At 50.2% G+C, this 19,892-nt stretch overlaps 1 pseudogene; it reads right to left on the reverse strand.

Moving 5' to 3' along the window:
- Positions 1-1,047: 1,047 nt before the first annotated feature.
- LOC144252557 (ankyrin repeat domain-containing protein 33B-like) lies at positions 1,048-17,142 on the reverse strand (annotated as a pseudogene).
- Positions 17,143-19,892: the final 2,750 nt, after the last annotated feature.

Consider the following 19,892-nt stretch of genomic DNA (forward strand, 5'->3'; position numbering starts at 1 on the left):
CCCCCTTCAGCAGTTCCATCCCTCTGGGATCCTATGTTTCGTGAACTTTTACATTTTAAGGATATACAGATTTGACTTATCTAAGAGCACGTAAGACTTAATTTTGTATTTCCAGTAATCATTTGTTGAGCTCACCCCACTTATTAAAAGACAATTTTTCTCTTATATCCAATAAAAGATTTCCTATGCAGTTTTTCCAAAGCCCCCTGTTTAAAATTAGTCTAGCAAGAAATGCAGTTAATGCATTGTTTCCTAATAATTCGACAATGATTTTCATTATTATTACTGTATGAACAAGAGAAATTTAAAATAAGACACTGAAATCTGAACTATTTCATTTGATAATTTTGCTGTAAAAGTCAATGCTTCCATCAAATAAAAACAAATATTCAGCATCAATTAATCAAATAGGAAAATCTACACCAAAGCACACCCACAATGAGATGGAAAGGCAAAAGCCAAAACCAATGGCAAAAAGGAGAATCCCGTGAATTGTGTGAATTCATACAGCTCTCACAAATATTTATTTCTAGATACAGCATTTTAAACCAGGGGTCTTCAGACTCATATATTAAAACTGCCTTAAATACAAACAGCCCCGTCACCTGTAAAACGCTGCAGATTGGTATATAATGATTAAAAGTGCAAAATTATGCAAAAAAAAACATCCTTTGATAAATTGTTTTTTAAAAATTCTTAATTGAGGTTCTCTAAAGGGAGACATTAAGTGTATTGCCCGCTAGGTGTATTTATTTCTAGGGGAAGGAGGGTTAGGCAAATCAATATGTGCTGTTCCCAGCTCCCTCTTGGGAACACTTGACCACTTCCTGGGATCCCAGAAGGCAGCTGTCAGGAGAGGTGGCGCAGCTTGGTATGAGCGCACTGCAGGAGCCTGGTGCGCACCTGAGCGCCCAGCCGGGGGACAGCCTCCCCAGCGCCACTCCACCTTCTCCAAGGTCATGCCCCCGCCCCCACCCTCCTCCCCGCTGGGGCTCTACGACCCCCGCAGCGCTAGCCCGACATAGGCCCTCTGCCCATCGACCCCCTTCATGTCCTTTTCCTCCAGCGCGGTGCCCACTTTTTATTCTGAGCTTCCTCCTGGTGCTTCCTCTCGGCCTCTTCTGCCTTCTTCTTTTCTTCCTTGGCCTCCTTGTACCGCCACTTGGGGATCTGCAGGTGGGTGCTGTCCTTGGTGCTGCCCTTGCGGCCTACGCGCTCTGGCTGGAAGGTGGGCGCAGGCGCCTTGCTGATGCAGACCCTGGGGACCACCACACCCGGGCACACACTGCTTCAGTGCAGGAGCTGCAGGGGCAGGAGGCTGGCCTTCTGCCTGGCAGAGGCTGACCCCTGGGCCCCTGGAAGGTAGGGAGACGGGGGACTGAGTCTTGGAGCCTCCTCTCCGGAGCCCCCCACCACCTCAGAAGTCCGAAATTGCTGTTCAGCGCCTTCTGCCTGGTCCCTCTCTTGGGCAAGGGTGCCCTGGTCCCCCTTAGCAGCCAGGATTTCCTGCACTGCCAGCCGCCGTTTTCCAACACAGGGAAGGTCCTCAGGACACACAGTTTGGCAGATGATGGCCACAGCAGGACTGTAAAGGCTTGTGGTCATCCTGAGCATATGGTCAAGGACGCCCCCATCCTCCAGGCCCCGGACTGAGCGCGGGGTCAGCGCGGACCGCATGAATTCAGCGAGCCTCTGCAAGCAGTTTTTGGAGGCTGCAGGCTTCAGAGCCGCCTCCGGGGTCAGCGGCAGCTCTGGCCTGTATTTCTCCCCAAACTGCTCAGGGCAGGGCCGCTCCAGCAGCCTCTGCATGAGTCGGACAGCCTCCACCCTGCCTGTGTAAGCAGCCCACTCCTGGGGTGACATCCCGCGCTGGCTGTCCCGGGCGTGTACATCTGCCCCTGAAAAACAAGAAGCACAAATGGGTGGCTGCAGCAGCAATTCACAGGCAAAGAATGGAACAAAGGTAAACTTTCCAAAACCTAATAACAAGCTCTATCCTGGACCACTGCCACCTGCATGTGACAGTCACCTACTGCATTTACCACTGCAACAGAAAAGGTTTCTCGTGCATCATTTGATGCTTTTGTCTTTTCTGAATAAAAAAAAAATTGTCTAAATCTAAATCATGATTTTTTTTAAAGAAATAAAATTCCAGCCAGGTGCAGTGGCTCCTCTCCTGAATCTCAGCAGCTCAGGAGGTTGAGGCAGGAGGATTGATTGCAAGTTCAAAGCCAGCCTCAGCAATAGCAAGGCACTAAGCAAGTCTGTGAGCCCCTGTCTCTAAATAAAATACACAACAGGGCTGGGGATGTGGCTCAGTGGTTGAGTGCCTCTGAATTCAATCCCTGGTACCCAAAAGAAAGAAAGAAGATTCCACAGCTCTCTGCCAATGGAGACATGACTAGACAACAAAGATGTCTCGAGATCACTTGATGGTGCAGCTGGAGTGCTCTAAATGCTAATGGTAACAGTCACTTGCAAGGCACTTGGTACCATCTCTTCTGTCCTGCCATTTGGAGGGCTGCTGTGGGTCCTCTTTTGTGGGAAATGGTAGTCTTTCACCCCTCCCACTGGGGAGTTAACTGGCTGGGGAACTGCAGCCCATATTCCTATAGACCAGATGGTGCGCTATTCCAAAACAGAGGCCATATCTTATGCATTTTCCTTCTGCAACACATCTAATCCTGGCAGGTGGGAGGCATGCCTGTAACAAAGGTTCATGACAGAATGAATGATGGTCACGGTGGCTGGGGACCTGCCTGGGCTGCAAAGCTGGCAAGCTCCAGGGAGTGGAGAGCTCCAGGGAGCACCTTGGGTCCCCTGCACTCAGCTCTGTGTGCTAGCAACCACCCAGCAGGGCAGGTGTGATGGTCACTATTCTGTGTCAGCTTAGCTACACTAGAACATCCAGTGCTTTCATCAAACACTAATCTAGGTGTGGCCTGAAGGGATCTTGTAGCTTTGGCTAACACCTTCTAATCAGTTAACTTTAAGTCCAGGAGATCAACCCCAAAGAAGTGGCTGGGCCTCATCCAATCATTGACTGCCTTAAGAGCAAAGACTCAAATTTCCTAGAGAAGAAAAAGTTCTTGTTGCCTTCATATATGAATATGCAACAGCAAATCACATCATTATATATAATTATAATACACCATACTACAGTGATGCAGCCACATCAATGTTTATAGCAGCTCAATTCACAATAGCTTATCAGTGGAACCAACCTAGATGCCCATCAGTAGATGGATGGATAAAGAGACTGGTATGTATACACAATGGACTGTTTCTCAGCATTAAAAAAGAATGAAATTATGGCATTTGCATGTAAATGGATAGAGCTGGAGAATATCATGCTACATAAAGTAAGCCAGTCCCATAAAATCAAAGGCAGAATGTTTTCTTGGATTAGTGGGTGCTGATTCATAATGGTGGGGGGGGCATGGGAAGAATGGAGGAACTTTGGATTGGGCAAAGAGGAGGATGGGGGAGGGAAGGGGGTGTAGGGCAGGAAAGATGGTGGAATGAGACAGACATCATTACCATAGATACATGTATAATGGCACGAATGGTACAACTCTACATCGTGTACAACCAGAGAATTGAAAAGTTATGCTCCATTGTGTAGAATGAATTGAAATACATTCTGCTGTCATGTATAACTAAGCAGAATAAATAAAAAATAGAAAAATTATAATGCACCAACAAAAAAACATGGAATAAAAGAAAAAGTTCTGCCTCTAGACTTCAGTATGAACTCCTACCTGTGGGCCTAGCCTACAAATTTTAGACTTACCAACCCCCACAACTGCATGAGCCAATTCCTTAAAATAAATCTCTTAATTTGTGCACCCTATAAGTTCTGATTGTCTAGAGAATCTTTAATGATGTATCCCCAACGTCTTCCTGAATGTCTCTCCATTCTACCCATTACCCCCGCCCCTCACATACAAACATTCCAACATTAAACTCCAAATCATCCTGGTGAAATATGCATAAATTTCAACTTGGCAATGTAGAAATTATTACAAAGTTGCTGTTAATCTTGGTCCAAACTCAGCCCCACATACAGTTAGAAATCATTCAGGATTTCAAGTCCCATTAGTCATATGTCTACTGGCAAAGCAATGTGAAAAACTAGGGCAATTATCTAGTCTGTGAGCTCCCTGGAGAAAGGCCTGGCAGAGGCAGCTTCATTTATATCCCACACAGACCCAGGTGTTGACATGCGGTGGCTGATCAATATGTGCTGAGTTGAGAGAGGTGGGGGGGGCACTGCCACTTCCTGCCCTGCCAGCCCACAGTGGCCTCATAGCCAGGCAGACCTGGCTCACCTGAGCTCACCTGCTAATAGTCTTAATTCTGTGACACATTAAAGAATAGCCATCTTACAAGAGTGGTAATTATTTGGAACCAGAAATCAGGAGAACTCATTAGTTAGAGTACAATTTATAAACTGACTAAAATGAAAAGGGGGCAGTAAAAATGTCATTGCAGAAAATAGATGACACATTAAACCTTAATTAATTGGATGTCACTTAAAAAAGGAACAAACTGCAAAATTAAAATCTTAATGAACACTGCATGAAAGAGACATTTTTCAAATGCTAATGGAAAACGAAAGGAACAGCTGTCCAGAGCGAAGCATCCTTCTTCCTGTTGTCCTCCACCTTTTCAAAATGCTCAGAAAATACAAACACCCCAAAGAACAAGAGCCATTGTGACTGCCATGCAGTTTTAGGATCTGAGTGGTGCTTAATTAGGGATTCACTTCCCCAGAAACCACTGCTAAGGGTGACATTGATGGCCAGGACATAGCAGGTAAATTATGAATGACAAGCACAGTTACCCTTCAGTGTCCACAGGGGATTGCTTCCAAGACCCCCATGGACACCAAATTCCAAGGATGCTCAACTCCTTTGTAGAAAATGGCATGATCTTTGCATATAACCCATGCACTTCCAGACACCAAACCATTTCTAGGTTACTTATAAAACCTAAGGCAAGGTAAATGCCATGTAAGCAGTTGCTAGGCTGTATTGTCCAGTGACCAGTGACAAGGTAACAGGTCTATACCGGTTCCATACAAATGCATTTTTTAGAGATATTTTATATCTGTAGTTGCCTTGAACAGAACCCAGGACATGGGAGGATCAACTGTACTGATGATTAACATTTTACTTGAATACCTTGAAACGGATATAGAGAACTTCCAAAATGCCACTGTGTCCATCTTCTCCCTGAAACCACCAGCATCCTTGCCTACCTACCCAACAGTGCTCAAACCTGTGGACCAAGGATAGGCTCTTGCCAATGGGTCCACTTGCCACCTTGCTGACAGCTAGGAGTTGTCTGCACAAAATCATCCTCTATTTTATTCAAAGCAACATGCTCAGTTCTAGGCAATGGATCATAACGGTCCAGCCTAAGACTGCCCAACCTCAGCATTATTGGCATTTTTGTCCTTGCTTGAGGTGAGGGCTGTCCTGTGCAGTGAAGGACTTTTAACAGCATCTCTGGTGACTACTCAAGAGGTATCAGTAGCACCCCACCAGTTGTGACAACCAGAAATGTATCCAGCTGTTGCCAAATGTCACCTGGGGGACAATATCGTCCCTGACACTGAACCGTTGGTCTAACCTAATGACTGAAGTCTGTTTCCCATTTGTCTGGCTGCCTGTGTCCAAGCAACCTTGTGCTGGCCAGAGCCCCATGGGGTATTCACCTCCTGAGAACAGGGACAAGTGAGTTTGCTGCTGTTGCCACTGCCTCCTACCAGAGGTCTGGTGACTGTCTTGGAATCAAGAGGTGACAAAGCAGGAAGCTAAGGGAATTGATGAATAGGAGAAGAAAATCAGGTCCATGTTGTCTTCTCTGATCCAAGGCCAGCTTTGGACAGTGACCACCAACCTTAAGACTCCTAGTGAGATGTGAGGAAAAGACACCTGTCTAATCCACTCTCCAGCCTGGACTTCTGCTACTGCAGTGGAAAACATCCCAAACTAGTGACAAAGGGGAAAAATGATGTTCCCGCCCTCTCAGTTCACTTTCCCCTGGGAGTCAGCCAGGCCCCCAGGACAGTGGGAGGCGGGCGCAGTAGTCACTTTCTTTCTTCTCCACCATCCCCCACCCTGACAGCATCCTTCCTAGGCAGCCCAGCCCTGGCCGCCCTCCTGCCACAGGAGGTGATACACCACAAGGGTGGGCCAGCCCCTGCCAGCTTCCTGCTGGGCCACCTCTAGCCTGTGTCTGGGGCACTGGGTGTGTAATCAGTGCAGCAAGTCAGGATTGCAGGGTCACGGGGGAGAGCCTGCTGTCAGCCCAGTGGGACTGAGGAGCTACCTCCATGGCACGGCAAGTGGGAAAGGAGTACCCTGCCCCCATGAGGGGCCAGAACTGGAAGACAAATCCCCCAGCATCCTTGTCCCTTGGGGTATCTCTCAGAAGGCCCAGCAGGGCTGAGTCCCAGTCAACCACCAGCAACCTGCTCAGGAGCCCGAGGTCACCCTATTAGCATTGTCTCTTCCTAACTGACTCCCCCAACCCACACCCTAACAGGCTGCTTCCCCAAAGCAACCTTTGAAAAAAATCTCCTTGTCCTCAAGTCCTTGTCTCAGGGTTTGATTTTGGGGTGGAGGGGTGTGGTATGAATTTCCTGACCTAATTTTTTTCTAATAACATAAAACAACTCCAGTGTGGCAAATTCTCAGTTCACAAAAAATTCCCGTTTTCCTCATAAACAGAAAGCAACGTCTTAGTATAAATAAGTCCCTGGTTTGCCAGAAGTCTAGTCAGGGCTTGATGGAGATGAGCAGAACCGTGGAGCAAGAACACGGTGTCTTTTCTGGCTCTTCATCTTCCTCTTAATCTATATGCTCCCTGGAATCGTGCAAGATGCAGGCCTTTGATTGTTTCTCTTCCCGCGGCAGCAGCCTTACTTTACGCGGCACTTCAGTACAAACAGGAGCTCTCGAAAGCAACCTGGAACCTTGCAATCTCTATTAAAAAATCCTGTCCTCCATGCGGCTTCTCAGAGCCAACTGATTTAAATAGACTTGTCACTGTGGGACATTAATATTCCACTGAATCAACAAGGTTCTGCTGCCTCCCGTGGGACTGTCATCAGCACAGACAACAATATTAGGAAGCCAAACCCAAAGACCCACTGAATCAGGTTTCCAGAATCCGGTTATATTTTCTATTTAAATTAAAATTTTTGATACTTCTAACATTCTTTTGTACTACTGCACATGCAGACCCAAGCTGATCTGTACCTGTACATTACAGATGGTGAGAAAATCTAAACAGTTGAGGGTTTCATCCAATTTGATCATTTATCACATATAAGCTGAAATGTTTGCTATTGAAAATAAACGGCAACTCAGAAACTCGGGTGCAGAAAAACATTCAGGAAACAAAGATCACCTCATCTACAGAACTTAGAAAGGCATGTTTTTATATGTAGTAATGGTTGCACACTTTACTTTTCAAATTATCACAGGATGACCGTTTTGCAGTTAACTCCTGGGTAGCCTTCCTAAGCTATACATAGACTCACTCCATGTTGAAGGGTCTGTCAATCTAAAAGAAATGCTCAGGCTGTTGGGAACTTCCAGTGCTTTAAGTTCTCCTGATATGGATATGTTTAAATGGAAATAAGAGACATAAAAATAGTTGAGAATTGTAATCTAACTTAGTAGTTAGAAAAGGTCTCATCTTTATTTTAGACAACATAGAACCAGCTGGGAGGAAGAAACATATCTAAGAACAAAAAGATCTTCTCTTTTTTTCATCCTTTCTCACTTATTAGTTATAACAATAGTCGCCACCCCCCCCAACCCCCGCAGAGGATGTTTGCAGTGCCTGGGACATTTCTGGCTGTCATGACTGGGGATACTTCAGCCATCTAGAGGGTAGAGGCCAGGGACATCACTGAACAACCTACAGTTGTCAGAACCTCCCCCCCACCCACAACATGAACTTATCTGGCCCCAAATCTCAAAATCATGCCAAGGTTAAGAAACCCCTGAGTTACATGCTTACTGCCCTAGTAAGTTAAAGGTCTCATCACAGGATATTTTTCAAAGAGAAAAATATGCCTTGCTCTTTTATTCACTTAATGAATAACTACAGAATACATAAACTCCCTAATAATGGTAACAACACAATCCTAAGTGGCATGTCCTGATGGCAGGCATCTAGGGTGGCCCTGGCAAGAGAGAGCTCCCTCTCTCAGAGCCATCACAGCTTCCATCCCAGAAAAGAGGAAACAGCGGTCCAGAAAGGCAAGTGACTGCCACAGGTATGGAGCTGGTCAAAGCCTGTGCCCTGGCTTTCTGGGTCACTTATCCCCCCGCCCCCCGCTCTGTAGCAGCACAGTACACAGGGAAGCCCGAGGCATGGACAGGCAGGGCCTGTGCCTACAAGGGCTCCAGACTTCACTGGGGGAAAACTCCCAGGGGGGACAGGGAAGAGCGTCTACAGACCCAATGTCTAATCTGTAACCACAGCTGGTGGGATGCAGGTGACCTTAACACCCAGCCCATCGCCCCCAGTACCATCTCCCCAAGAGATGTGGAGGGCATTTCTGAGATCCTATAAATACTGCAGCAAATGCCGGAAACTTCTAAGAGACCCAAAGAAGACGAAATGACAATGATAGTGGGACTGATCCCCTCGTGTTTTCCAGGGTGATTAGAAGGCAATTGACCTCCCACCAAAAGGAAAAAAAAGTTGGTAATTCAAATTAATTTGTTGGGAAAAATACATTTGATATGACTGACAGCATACACTGTCAGTAGAAAAAGTAAATTACTAAAAATCTGCACTCGATTAAAACTCAATCCAAAAGGAATGAAAGCAGATGAAGCTTCTGTCACTCACAAGAGCATCCTACAATCACCATTTAACTAGGAGGGACCACTTCTCACTGACACAGGACAGGCAGGGCCTAACCTCTGCTGAAACTGAGCTTTTCAAAACTAAAACTGCCACTGAATCAAAAGCACAACCAATGGGATTAATTTTAATTATGATCCTTTTATATTTCTAAGTAGATTTGCAATCTTCAAAACCTCCATCCTTGTTCTTTGAGTTTATTTGTCCTATAGCATCCTGTAAGACTCGGAGTTTAAAGCAGGAGGAAAAAAATTAAAAGTTGTAAATCCCCAAATCCAAGATGGATGAAAGAAAAACAAGTTCAGGGCTGGAGATGTGGCTCAGCGGTAGCGCGATCGCCTGGCATGCGTGCGGCCCGGGTTCGATCCTCAGCACCACATACCAACAAAGATGTTGTGTCTGCCGAGAACTAAAAAATAAATATTAAAATTCCCTCTCTCCTCTCTCTCTCTCTCTCTCTCTCTCTCTAAAAAAAGTGTTCCTTCCTTTCTCTCTAAAAATAAAATAAAAAAATAAAAAAAATAAAAAATAAAAAAAAAAAAAGAAAAACAAGTTCAGGTCGGGGTGCACCACACAATGCCGAGTCATAAATAATACATGAAGACAAACTGTCACAGGCCAGAGACAACCGGGAACACATGACAACTAGACAGGGAGCCAGCTCAGGTCCTGGGACAGAGAAGGCGCATTAACGGAGGAGACGGGATCTGGAAGAGCTCTGATGGCATTCCCAGGGGAACCACCATCTGAATGTTGGCCCCCCCAGACTTCATAGTGTGACACTCCATACCCAAGGGGATGGTATAAAGAGGTGGGGGCTTTAGGAGGTGCTTGGTCACAGGGTAGACCTCAGGAATGGGATTGGTGCCCTCATGCAAGAGGCCAGAGGGTGCCCCCAGCCCTTCCAATAGGGGAGGACATGACAAGAGGAAACAGGCCCCCACCGGACATCAGTCTGCTGGTACCTGGATCTTGGCTTCCCTGCCTCTGAAATGTGAGCAATAAACATATTGTTTATAAATCATCCCATCTGGTATTTTGCTATAGCAGCAAGAATGGACTAAGAGAGGGAAAATGTCAGCTCTTCAGGAACTCGTAGCACTTAGCAGAATTGGCTGACCCCCGTGCCACAGCCAAAAATAAAGATAAATTAAGGCAGCAAATGAATACGAGCAACAGCTATTGGATATTGAGTGCATTACATGTACTTAGACACATCTTCTCCCTTAATTCTCCAAATAACCTGGTGAGGTGGCACTAAAGACTATCCCTGACCCCAGTTTCAAGGCAGGAAAAGAATTAGAGGTTCATCAGAAGGAATTTGGTTTAGTAGCTCATTAAAACGGCATAGCCCTTGAGAGTGTATAAAGTAAACTATTTCGTCCTCAGGGAGGAGGGACCGAAAGAGGTCATTACCCCCATTTTGCAGATGGGGACCAGTGACTGTCTTCTCCAGGCTGACAAGGACCTAAGGGACAAAGGGGGCTGCCCTGTTGATCCCAAGCTGAAGCCTGGAACTTTCCACTGACTCTGGAAACTGCCACACAACACTTCATCCTGCAGCTCCAACTGCCAGCAAGCAGGAGGCAGCCTGGTCCAGACCACCCCCTCCTGTGCCCACTCCAATAGCCGTGGGCCCACCCAGGGCCAAGACCAAAACGCACATTTCTGAAGAGCAGATGTGCACAGGTTGGGAGCAGATGTGTGGGTGGGAGGAAGCCAAGGGCAAGGGAAGGCGTCACTCCTCCCAGAGCTCAGCACTGATCTGCACTGAACTGCTGGCTGTGACCCCCTCCACAACCCGGAAGGCAACTGTCACCACCTCAACAAAGAACCCATTCTTTGTGGCATCTGACAGGCTGTTTCCATGGGGATGATTCGTCTCTTTGAGGGACATTCTTTAAAGGAGTCAGTTATTTCCAGGGCCCACAGGTGCGAGGGACAAGAGGCACGTGCCTGCGAGCATCAGGGCTCTGACGAACTCCATCCAGCCCTGCATAGCTGCTTTTATCAGGGTGGTGAAGCCAAACACGTTCCTTCTTTCAAGGTCAAGACCGGGGAAATAGTTCAACAGGCAGCTGGTGATGGTGGAGTGCCCTGAAAGAGAATGGTACACGTGTGGGTTTCACTCACACGAGGCCTCCAGAGGGACCGGAGTATGTCGGGAGGTGGCACAAGAGGAAGCCAGGCCCCGGGCAGCTTCCTGCTCTGCACATTTTCCTCTCTGATCCCAAGACAATCCTTCCAGAGCCCAGGAAGCAGGAGGAGGCAGAGGGCCCAGTCCTGGCCACATGGATGTCTCAGGTTCACTCAGGCCCCTTCAGCCACCCACCTGAGTGGTGCAGGGTCCCACCGTGCGGCAGAGGAGGCTGGGCAGGGACATCAGTGTCATCACAGGTGGGCGCTGGCAGCTCCCAGCTGGAGCCGCTGGGGCAGACAGAAGCTAAGCCAGGACTGAGCCTCCGAAGCATTTCCAAGTGCTCCAGTGCTTCAGGGAGGAAAAGCTCATCTTCATAGCAAAGAGATAACACCAGCTCATGTTCACACCTCTGCTGCCACTCAGAAGAGAGTGTCTGTCCCTCCCTCCCTCCCTCCCCACCCCCCACTCACACATGATCACAAGGAGCCTGCCTCAGCCACAACCCTGAGCAGCTGAGAAGCCTCAGGAAACTCATTAGGGAGTATAGATTTCTCCCCTTTCTCATCTGGCTCCTCCAAAAACGGATCCAATTTTCTGCTTATTGCCAGAGATATTCTCAAAAAGCCCAAGGTGCTCTCGGTCGGGGTGAATCAGGAGACCATTGTGCAAAAGGCAATAGTTCAAGCATCCATCCCCGGAAAACCCTGTCTCAAGTAGAGCTTCCTGAGCCACAAGGTGGCTCCGGGGTCTGCCACCCAAGCCCAAGGCTAGCCCACCCCCTCAGACTTTCTGTGCTGGACTCCCCCGACCACACACACACGGGACCACAGACACACCTCGATTCCCTACAGCATCCTGGCACTGGGTTGGATCACTCTGGGGTGCAGCTGTCCTGGGCACTGAAGGACCACTAGCAGCACCTGGTCTTGACCCACGAAGTGCCAGCAGCCACGAAACCCCAACTCCTGCCCCAACTGTGGCAACAAAATATGGGCCCAGACACTGCCACCTGTCCCCTGGTAGGGTGGGAACGGGAGGGGGTACAATCACCTGGGTTGAGAACTACTGACCTAAAGGACCTTCCTCACTGTCCCAGGACCAACCACACCAAGTGGGAAACAGGTCCTCTCCCAGCGCCTTTGTCCCTGGCCCTGGCTAGCCACCCCCCCAGCTGCCTGCCCCATCCTGGCCCCTGCAGGTGATGGTGAGCATTCCCTTGGGGATGTGAGCCGTCTGCACAAGTCCCTCTTGCAGAGCCCCGGGGCGGTGCTGGGTGTGCAGCCACATCCATCCTGACATACCAACAGTCGGCCATCTGCAGCCTCCCAGGTCACTCCAACGCTGTTACGCCCAGCTCCACATCAGGGCCACAAGCTTGGACCTCATGGACACTTCCCTGCACTCCTCTGGTTAACTCAGCATCTCCCCCAACCCAAGAAAGCCCCCAGCCTTGGAGGATCCAGGACCCCCAGGGTTAGACTCTCCAATTTCAGGACAGAGGCCTCCAATGGATGGCACTGTGTGTGTGGGGGGGGGAGAGGAGATGAGGCCATCATTCTCCTGAGGTGGGACAGAAATGAGACTCTGCCTGCAGAATGAGAGGGCTGAGTGGGCTGGAGGCTGCCAGCTGCCCGAGGACCCGGCCTCCCTGCCATGGCTCAGGCCTCCCCCCAGGGCCCGGCGCCAGTTTAAGCATCACAAGAACGGAATACCAGACCCTGTGGATGCACCCAGTGGCTCCTGTCTTCCCCATGACAGCCACCCTGTCAACCACGGCACCCGGACTGGAGCCCAGAGCCTTCCTCTGTTGGACACAGACACACATCACAAATGGAACATCTGAGGCTCCTGGACATGATGACCACATACACTGTGGGATGTCAGATGGGAACCAGGGACAGGAAAATCTGGGGAAATCCAAATAAAGAGGGGACTTTCGTTAATAACTACACATGGCCACAGGCTTAGTCCTTGGTCAACAGCGTGACACTAACGCAGATCTGAGCAACAGACGAAACTGGATGCAAGATGCACAGGAATTCTTTGTACAATTTGCAGTTTTTCTCTAAGTCTAAAGTGTTCTAAAATCTCCTTTGTTGTTCTCTGCTCAGAGATATAATAAATAATTTCACTGAATCAATGTGGGATTTGTTGGATGTGGCAGGGATGCGTTTTGCCTGCTGTTGAGGAGATCCTGCTGGAGTAGGTCAGGGTGGTGTCTGCCACTAACTCTAATGGGTCAGCAGAGAAAGCAGCAAATTGGCACAGTGGCTGACCACTGTGGAATCTTCTGAGCAGACTCTCTTACTTTTCATTCAACTGTTCTCAATTTCTCAGACTAAAGTTTTAGGCCACACATGGTGGCACACACCTATAATCCTAGCAGCTCAGGAGAGGCTGAGGCAGGAGGATCTCAAGTTCAAAGCCAGCCTCAGCAATTTAGCAAGGCCCTAAGCAACTTAGTGAGACCTTGTGTCAAAGGAAGAAGAACAGAAAGGGCTGGAATGTGGCTCAGTGGCTCAGCACCCTGGTTCACTCCCCGGTACCAACAGGCAAACAACTGGGGGAACTACTTGCCAACTTGAGCTTTCTAAAGAAAGTACTGGGAAATGGCCGCCAAACCAGGGAGTGGGGGATCTGAGGGGTTTCCCTGGACCCTGGAGTGAAAGGATGCAGACAGAATGGTGAGACAAAACTGGAGCTGGACAGGTGACCTCATCTCCAAGTCCATGGACACCCAAGGGGGGGCACAAACAAAACAAGGCAGACCTGGATCCAGAGATGGGGGCAGGGGAGTTTCCTAAAGGAAAAATACTGAGTTTAAGTCAAACAAACACAAAAAGGGCTGAGGCGCACACAGTAGGGGTTTGGATTCCTCTCTCAGTGTCAAGGGTGGGGTGGGAGCTCCTCCAGGTACGGCACTGTTTTAGCTTTTCACTGCTGGGACTGAAAGATCTGACCAGAACAAGGCAGAGAAGGAAAGTGTAACTGAAGGCTCACAGTTTCAGAGGTGTTAGTCCATAGAAGGCCAGCTCCATGGCTCAGGCTCAGGGCGCAGCAGGGCATCATGGTGGGAGAGGATGGCAGAGGGAAGCTCACATGGTGATCAGGAGGCAGAGAGACCACTGGCCAGATACCCCCAAGCCCCGCCTTCAGGCCCCTCCAGCCACGCCCACCTCCTCAGGCCACGCCCACCACTTCAGCTGCCAGTCAGTTAATTCCATCAGGAGATTCATCACTGGCTGGTTAAAGTTCTCACAACCCAGTCATTTCTCCTCTGAACCTTCTTGCACTGTCTCACACATGAGCTTTGGGGGGACCCCCCCACCCAAAGCATAACAGAGATGCAGAGAGCAGGCTGGGCTCCACCTCTTCCTCTGTGAGACTAAAGGAAATGAGGGAGGAAGGGAGGGAGGGAGGGGTGCACTATTTTTCTAGATAAATTGTTACTTACATGTGAATACAAAATAAAAACAGTTTTAAACAGTCCCAGTGAACACTCTCGCAAATTAATCAGAAAAGGAGCCTCCTTCCCTCCCATTCTCACACTGCTCAGGATCCTACCCCGTCCTCCACCCTCAGGGTCCCCCATCCCAGTAAACCCAGCTTTTGTCAGGAGGGACAGCGAGGACAGTGCTGTCCTCTCCACCGCCAGCCAGGTCGGCTCACTCCATGTCTCACAGCATTTCAAAGGCCCCATGGCCAGAACGGAGCCTGTGTGTCTCCCACTCCCTGTTCTCTGTCCCCTCTGCAGCCGGTGCTGACCCTGTGCAGATGCCTGACCACAACACCCACCGCTCACCCTTCTCCACTGCCCACCTCACATCCTCTGACAACAGTGCTCCAGCCACACGCTCTGGAACCTCCTGGGGCCCCATCACCACACACCCGGCCCCATGCCACTGGAATGCATCCCCTTGCACCAGACCCTTAGTGATCAGGCCCCTGCCTTCTTCAAGGGCCTCTCGTCTCTCCCAGGCATCTTCATCCTACCACCAACCACCTGCTCTGTCCCTCAGACCGGCCATTCCAGAGACTCTCTCAGTGCCACCTCGGCCCCAGGACTTTGCAATCCATTGTATCAAAGGACCTGCCCCTGACTTCTAGAACACTGGACTCGAGCCACCTCTTCAGCGATCCCTGCCCTGAACATCCAGGCCAGATGGAGTGATCTTCATTCATGACACCCAGGGCACACTTTCATCAGAGCCCCAACAGACAGCGCTGGGTTCCACGTCTACTTCTGTCCCGTGAGCTAGAAAATGACTCAAGGACAAAGCCTCCCCTTGCTGGGAGTCCTGGTCCCTGACACGGTGCCTGGCCCACCAGAGCCACCAGAGGTTCTGATCACCCAGCACCTCACCATGGTCTTTCACATGCTTGCTGCTCTCCAAGTTGTGACCTCGGCTTGCAGTGCCTGGAGTCCTCAATGGAGACCACACTTAGGGAAACAGGTATTTGCACAAACCCCGGTCCTTTCTGAGGTTCAGGAGCCATCTGCCCTGTGTCCTGAAGGACAAGAGGGGTGCACAGACCACCTCCCACTCTGCTGAATGAAACAATCATATACTGTTTCCAGTTTTCCTAGGGACCCCAATCAGATCCACCCAGGCAAGCACTGACACAGCAACCAAGGCAGCAAGAAGGGCCAGGAGGTCTGTCTTTGGGGACAACAGCAGACACTTCCTTACCAAGGTCAAGGGACCATGTGGTTTGGAGCATTTCCTCTGCCTTCTTGGCCCTGGGCCCCATTCGTGAACAACTACCTTAATTTCCTTAATACACAAACCCTTCTCTTTCTGGTTCAGTCTGAGGCAGCTGCACTATCTGCATTTGAGGTCTTGACTGATGAGACAGATACACAGTTATCCCTCCTCAAGGACTTCGAGGCCTACATGCCTTATAGAAAATGGCATAGTATTTACATATAACTTATACATCTGCCTGCACACTTTAAATCTCTAGATTACTGATAACACCTACTTCAATGTAAATACTACATTAAAACAGTTGTTACACTGAATTGTTTAGGGAATAACAACACGAAAAAAATCTGAATGTGTTCAGTACAAACTTTGTAAAATATTTTCTACCCATGATTGATGTGGAACCTGAGGGTACAAAGGTCTGATTATTCGTTGGAAGCCAATTTCTTTGAAAAGATTAGTTACAGACTTGGTCAAGACCTCAGTTAAGACTAAAGTGTTACCATGAGGGGAAAATGCAGGTTTCACACTGACCTCAAAAAATGCTTGAACACAATCTAAGGAGGAGGCCAGGATGCACGTGGCCATGGTAAGTGCTGGCCTCCTGAGACGACAGTGAACAGGCCTGAGGACCTGTACCCACCCACACTTCCAGGGCCATCTCGCTAATTCAGCCTCACCTTGGTAGGCTAATAGTCTAACAGCCCTCAGAAAGCAATTCCTGGTGTTCCTTTAAATCTATAGGTAAAATGCAAGGTCACTTCCAAGCGTATCTACTTTCCTGTTTAGCTGCCACTAAAACATGGTCGTGTCTCATCCTGTCTCTTCCTCTAGTGGGTTCACAGCACCAGCCATGACTTCCCAGGGAGCTGGCCGGCTGTGACATTCTGGGTGACGGTGATTGGGTCTCTGGTGCAACTGCATGTCCAAAGGAGCTGGCCTGCCCCAGGCTGCATTCCGCAGGAGTGGGTCATCTCATGGTCCCCAATGCACAGAGAGGAGGGGCCCGCACACCCGTCAGCCCCCTCCTTGCACCTGTGAGCACAGATCGGTTTGCATCCTTCCGACCCGACAGGCCACGCTGCCAGAGCAGAGCCCCAGGGGAAGGCCAGGCCAGCTCTTACCTGCCTGCGCTGCTGTGATGAGGGCCGTGTTCCCCTCGTTGTCCTGCCAGTTGACGTCAATGTGGGGGCACTCGGCTAAGGCCACCACAGTGTCCACAAAGCCATGGTAGCAGGCGACAATAAGGCTGGTCTAGAAACGAAGAGGGAAGCCGGTCAGTGGGGCACAGCCTCAGGGTCCTCAACCCACCACTGACCTCCAGGCGCTGGCTAAGTGCAACAAGGACCCCCAGTCCCCAGCTCTCAGTGACACTGTGGAGCAAATCACCTGCTGGCTCATGCTCAAAGGTCTTCTGATCAGATGCGAGGGAGGCCTGGAGGGTGGAGAGGTCAGGGAAGAGTTGGCTCCTGCCTTCGGGGAGTGAACTTCAGGCCTTGGAGACCCGTAAGTGCTCGGGGGATTTAGACTGTAATATGGGGCAGGTGGGATGTGAGTACAGGGCGGGATGTGAGTACAGGGCAGGATGTGGGGCAGGGAGACTGGGGAGAAGGGGCTGTTGGACCCAGGACATGAAGGAGCTGAGGGAATGAGCCTGGGGGACATCGAGGGGAAACAGCCCCAGAGAGGAAACACAGAGCATCCTCGGACGGCGCCTTCCCTGGGAGGAGTCCACAGCCAGCAGGGATGGAGAAGGGCGCAGAGCTTAGGGGAGTGGGCTGTCCACTCTGCTTCAGGTCTGGCTGCGGGGCCAGAAGCAGGCTCCAGGAGACCAGGAAGGTGGCAGAGGGGCAGAGGAGAGACACGTTTGGATTCCAGACACCTTGTGAAGTTTTTTGCTATTAGAGTGAACATGGTTTGTGAAAGGAAGAGAAGAGCCCAGGAGGACCCCAAAGTTCAGGCTAAGCAACTGGGCAGATGCGGCTGCCATCAAATGAGATGGAGGAGATACGTGGAGCAGGTGCTGGGAAAGATGGCCTCGTTGACAGCCAGGAGGAGACCTGGGGAGAGGTGGACACTGTGTGGCCCTGGGGAAGAGGTCCAAACAGGAGAGAGAAGCAAGCCGAAGGTTGATTCTGGAGAGCTAGTAACTAAATAAATGCCAAACCATTAGGCGAATGCAATATTAATATCCGAGACCATCAACAGCGAGTCGTGGCCGACGTGTACACCATCAGCAACTTTATGGTAGAGGTGGCCTGATTTTCCCTGTGTCCTCTGTTCCTAGAAGGGTGAAAGCATTTGAGCTCCTCTAGGACCTCTGCTGAACAGGTGGACAGCAAGGTCCACCACAACAGCCTGAGACCACTGGTCTCCAGCAAGACAAGGAAACATAACCCTACAGCAGGTTGGTGAGTGAGGAGGAGAGCAGAGGACAGGCTGCCATTGTGCATGGGTGAGGGGACAGTGGACAACAGACTGCCATAGTGCATGGGTGAGGGGACAGCAGACAACAGGACTGCCATCATGCATGGGTGAAAGGACAGCTTATGACAGTCCCACCATCATGCATGGGGACAGCAGACAACAGGCCTGCCATTATGCATGGGTGAGGGGAGAGTGTATGTCAAGTTCGCCATCGTGCACTGGTGAGGGGACAGTGTATAACAGGCCCACCATCATGCATGGGTGAGGGGACAGCATATGACAGGTCCGCCATTGTGCACTGGTGAGCGGACAGCAGACGACAGGCCTGCCTTTGTGCATGGGTGAGGGGCAGCATATGACAGTCTGCCATTGTGTATGGATGAGGGGATAGCGTATGACAGGCCTGCCATCGTGCATGGGTGAAAGGACAGCTTATGACAGTCCCACCATCGTGCATGGGGACAGCAGACGACAGGCCTGCCATCGTGCATGGGTGAGCGAGGACAGCGGATGACAGGCCCACCATTATGCATGGGTGAGGGGAGAGTGTATGTCAAGTTCGCCATCGTGCCTGGGTAAGGGGACAGTATATTACAGACCCACCATTGTGCATGAGGACAGCAGACGACGGGCCCACCTTTGTGCGTGGGTAAGGGGACAGCAGACGACAGGCTTGCCATCAAGCATGGGTGAGGGGACAGCGTATGACAGGCCTGCCAGGCCTGCCATCGTGCACTGGTGAGGGGACAGCATATGACAGGTCTGCCATCGTACACGTCTCCAGCAGCAACAGCAATGAGACCACCATGAAGACCCTGCCGGCTGCCAGGCACAGCCTCCCACCTGCACGTCTAACACAGTGACCATGAGAAGAGACCTGTCACCTGGTTCACAGGATGGCCTCTGTAGCCTACAGCCACTGAACTTGCCTGGGTCCCTTAGCGAGGGACACAGGAAGCCAGAATGCAGAGCTGAGTCTTGGTCCCCACATCCCTGCACTCACTGGTGTCCACGGGCCATGACGGACAGGAAGCAGCAGGTCGTGGAGATGGAGACAAATCCATCCCATGTGGCAGGTCCCTGGCTCACTGTCTTCAGTGCTCAATGGGCCCTAAGCCACAGCCCTCTCTGTGGGGTCTACAGATCCCTTATGAGGTGAGACAAAGCAACTCCACCATAAAACAGTCAGGGCCAAGGGCCTGCAGCCAGCCTTGCCCATCAGCCAAAATAAACACCAAGCCACCAAGTCCTCCCTGAGGCTCCCCAGAAAGGCTTTTCTATGGAATGAACTGTGACCCTGCAGATTGAGATGGTAAGTCCTGACCCCCGTGCCATGAGTGTGAACTTATCTGGAGACAGGGTCACTGTAGATGGGTGCAGTTAAGACAAGACCACACCTCAGTAGAGTAGACCCCCATCCAATGTGATTACAGTCCTACAGGAGACGGGGGAGGCACAGGGAGAAGCCATGTGACCACGTGGCCATGTGACCACATGGCAGAGACTGCAGAGGACAGTGAGGGCTGGCAGAGGCAGGACGAACTCTCCTCTGCAGGCCTTGGTGAATGTGGCCTCCCATGACCCCGGGCTTCAGACTTCCGATCTCTACACAACGGGACAAGAAAGTTCTGCTGTTTGGAGCTAGGTTTCTCGGCCCTAAGAACTGGCCCTAAGAACTCAGCCCCCTTTTACCAACCTTGATCCCCTGTGCACAGTGACCACCT

The sequence above is a fragment of the Urocitellus parryii genome, unplaced genomic scaffold, assembly GCF_045843805.1.
Source record: "Urocitellus parryii isolate mUroPar1 unplaced genomic scaffold, mUroPar1.hap1 Scaffold_48, whole genome shotgun sequence".
In the NCBI taxonomy this organism is placed as follows: Eukaryota; Metazoa; Chordata; class Mammalia; order Rodentia; family Sciuridae; genus Urocitellus; species Urocitellus parryii.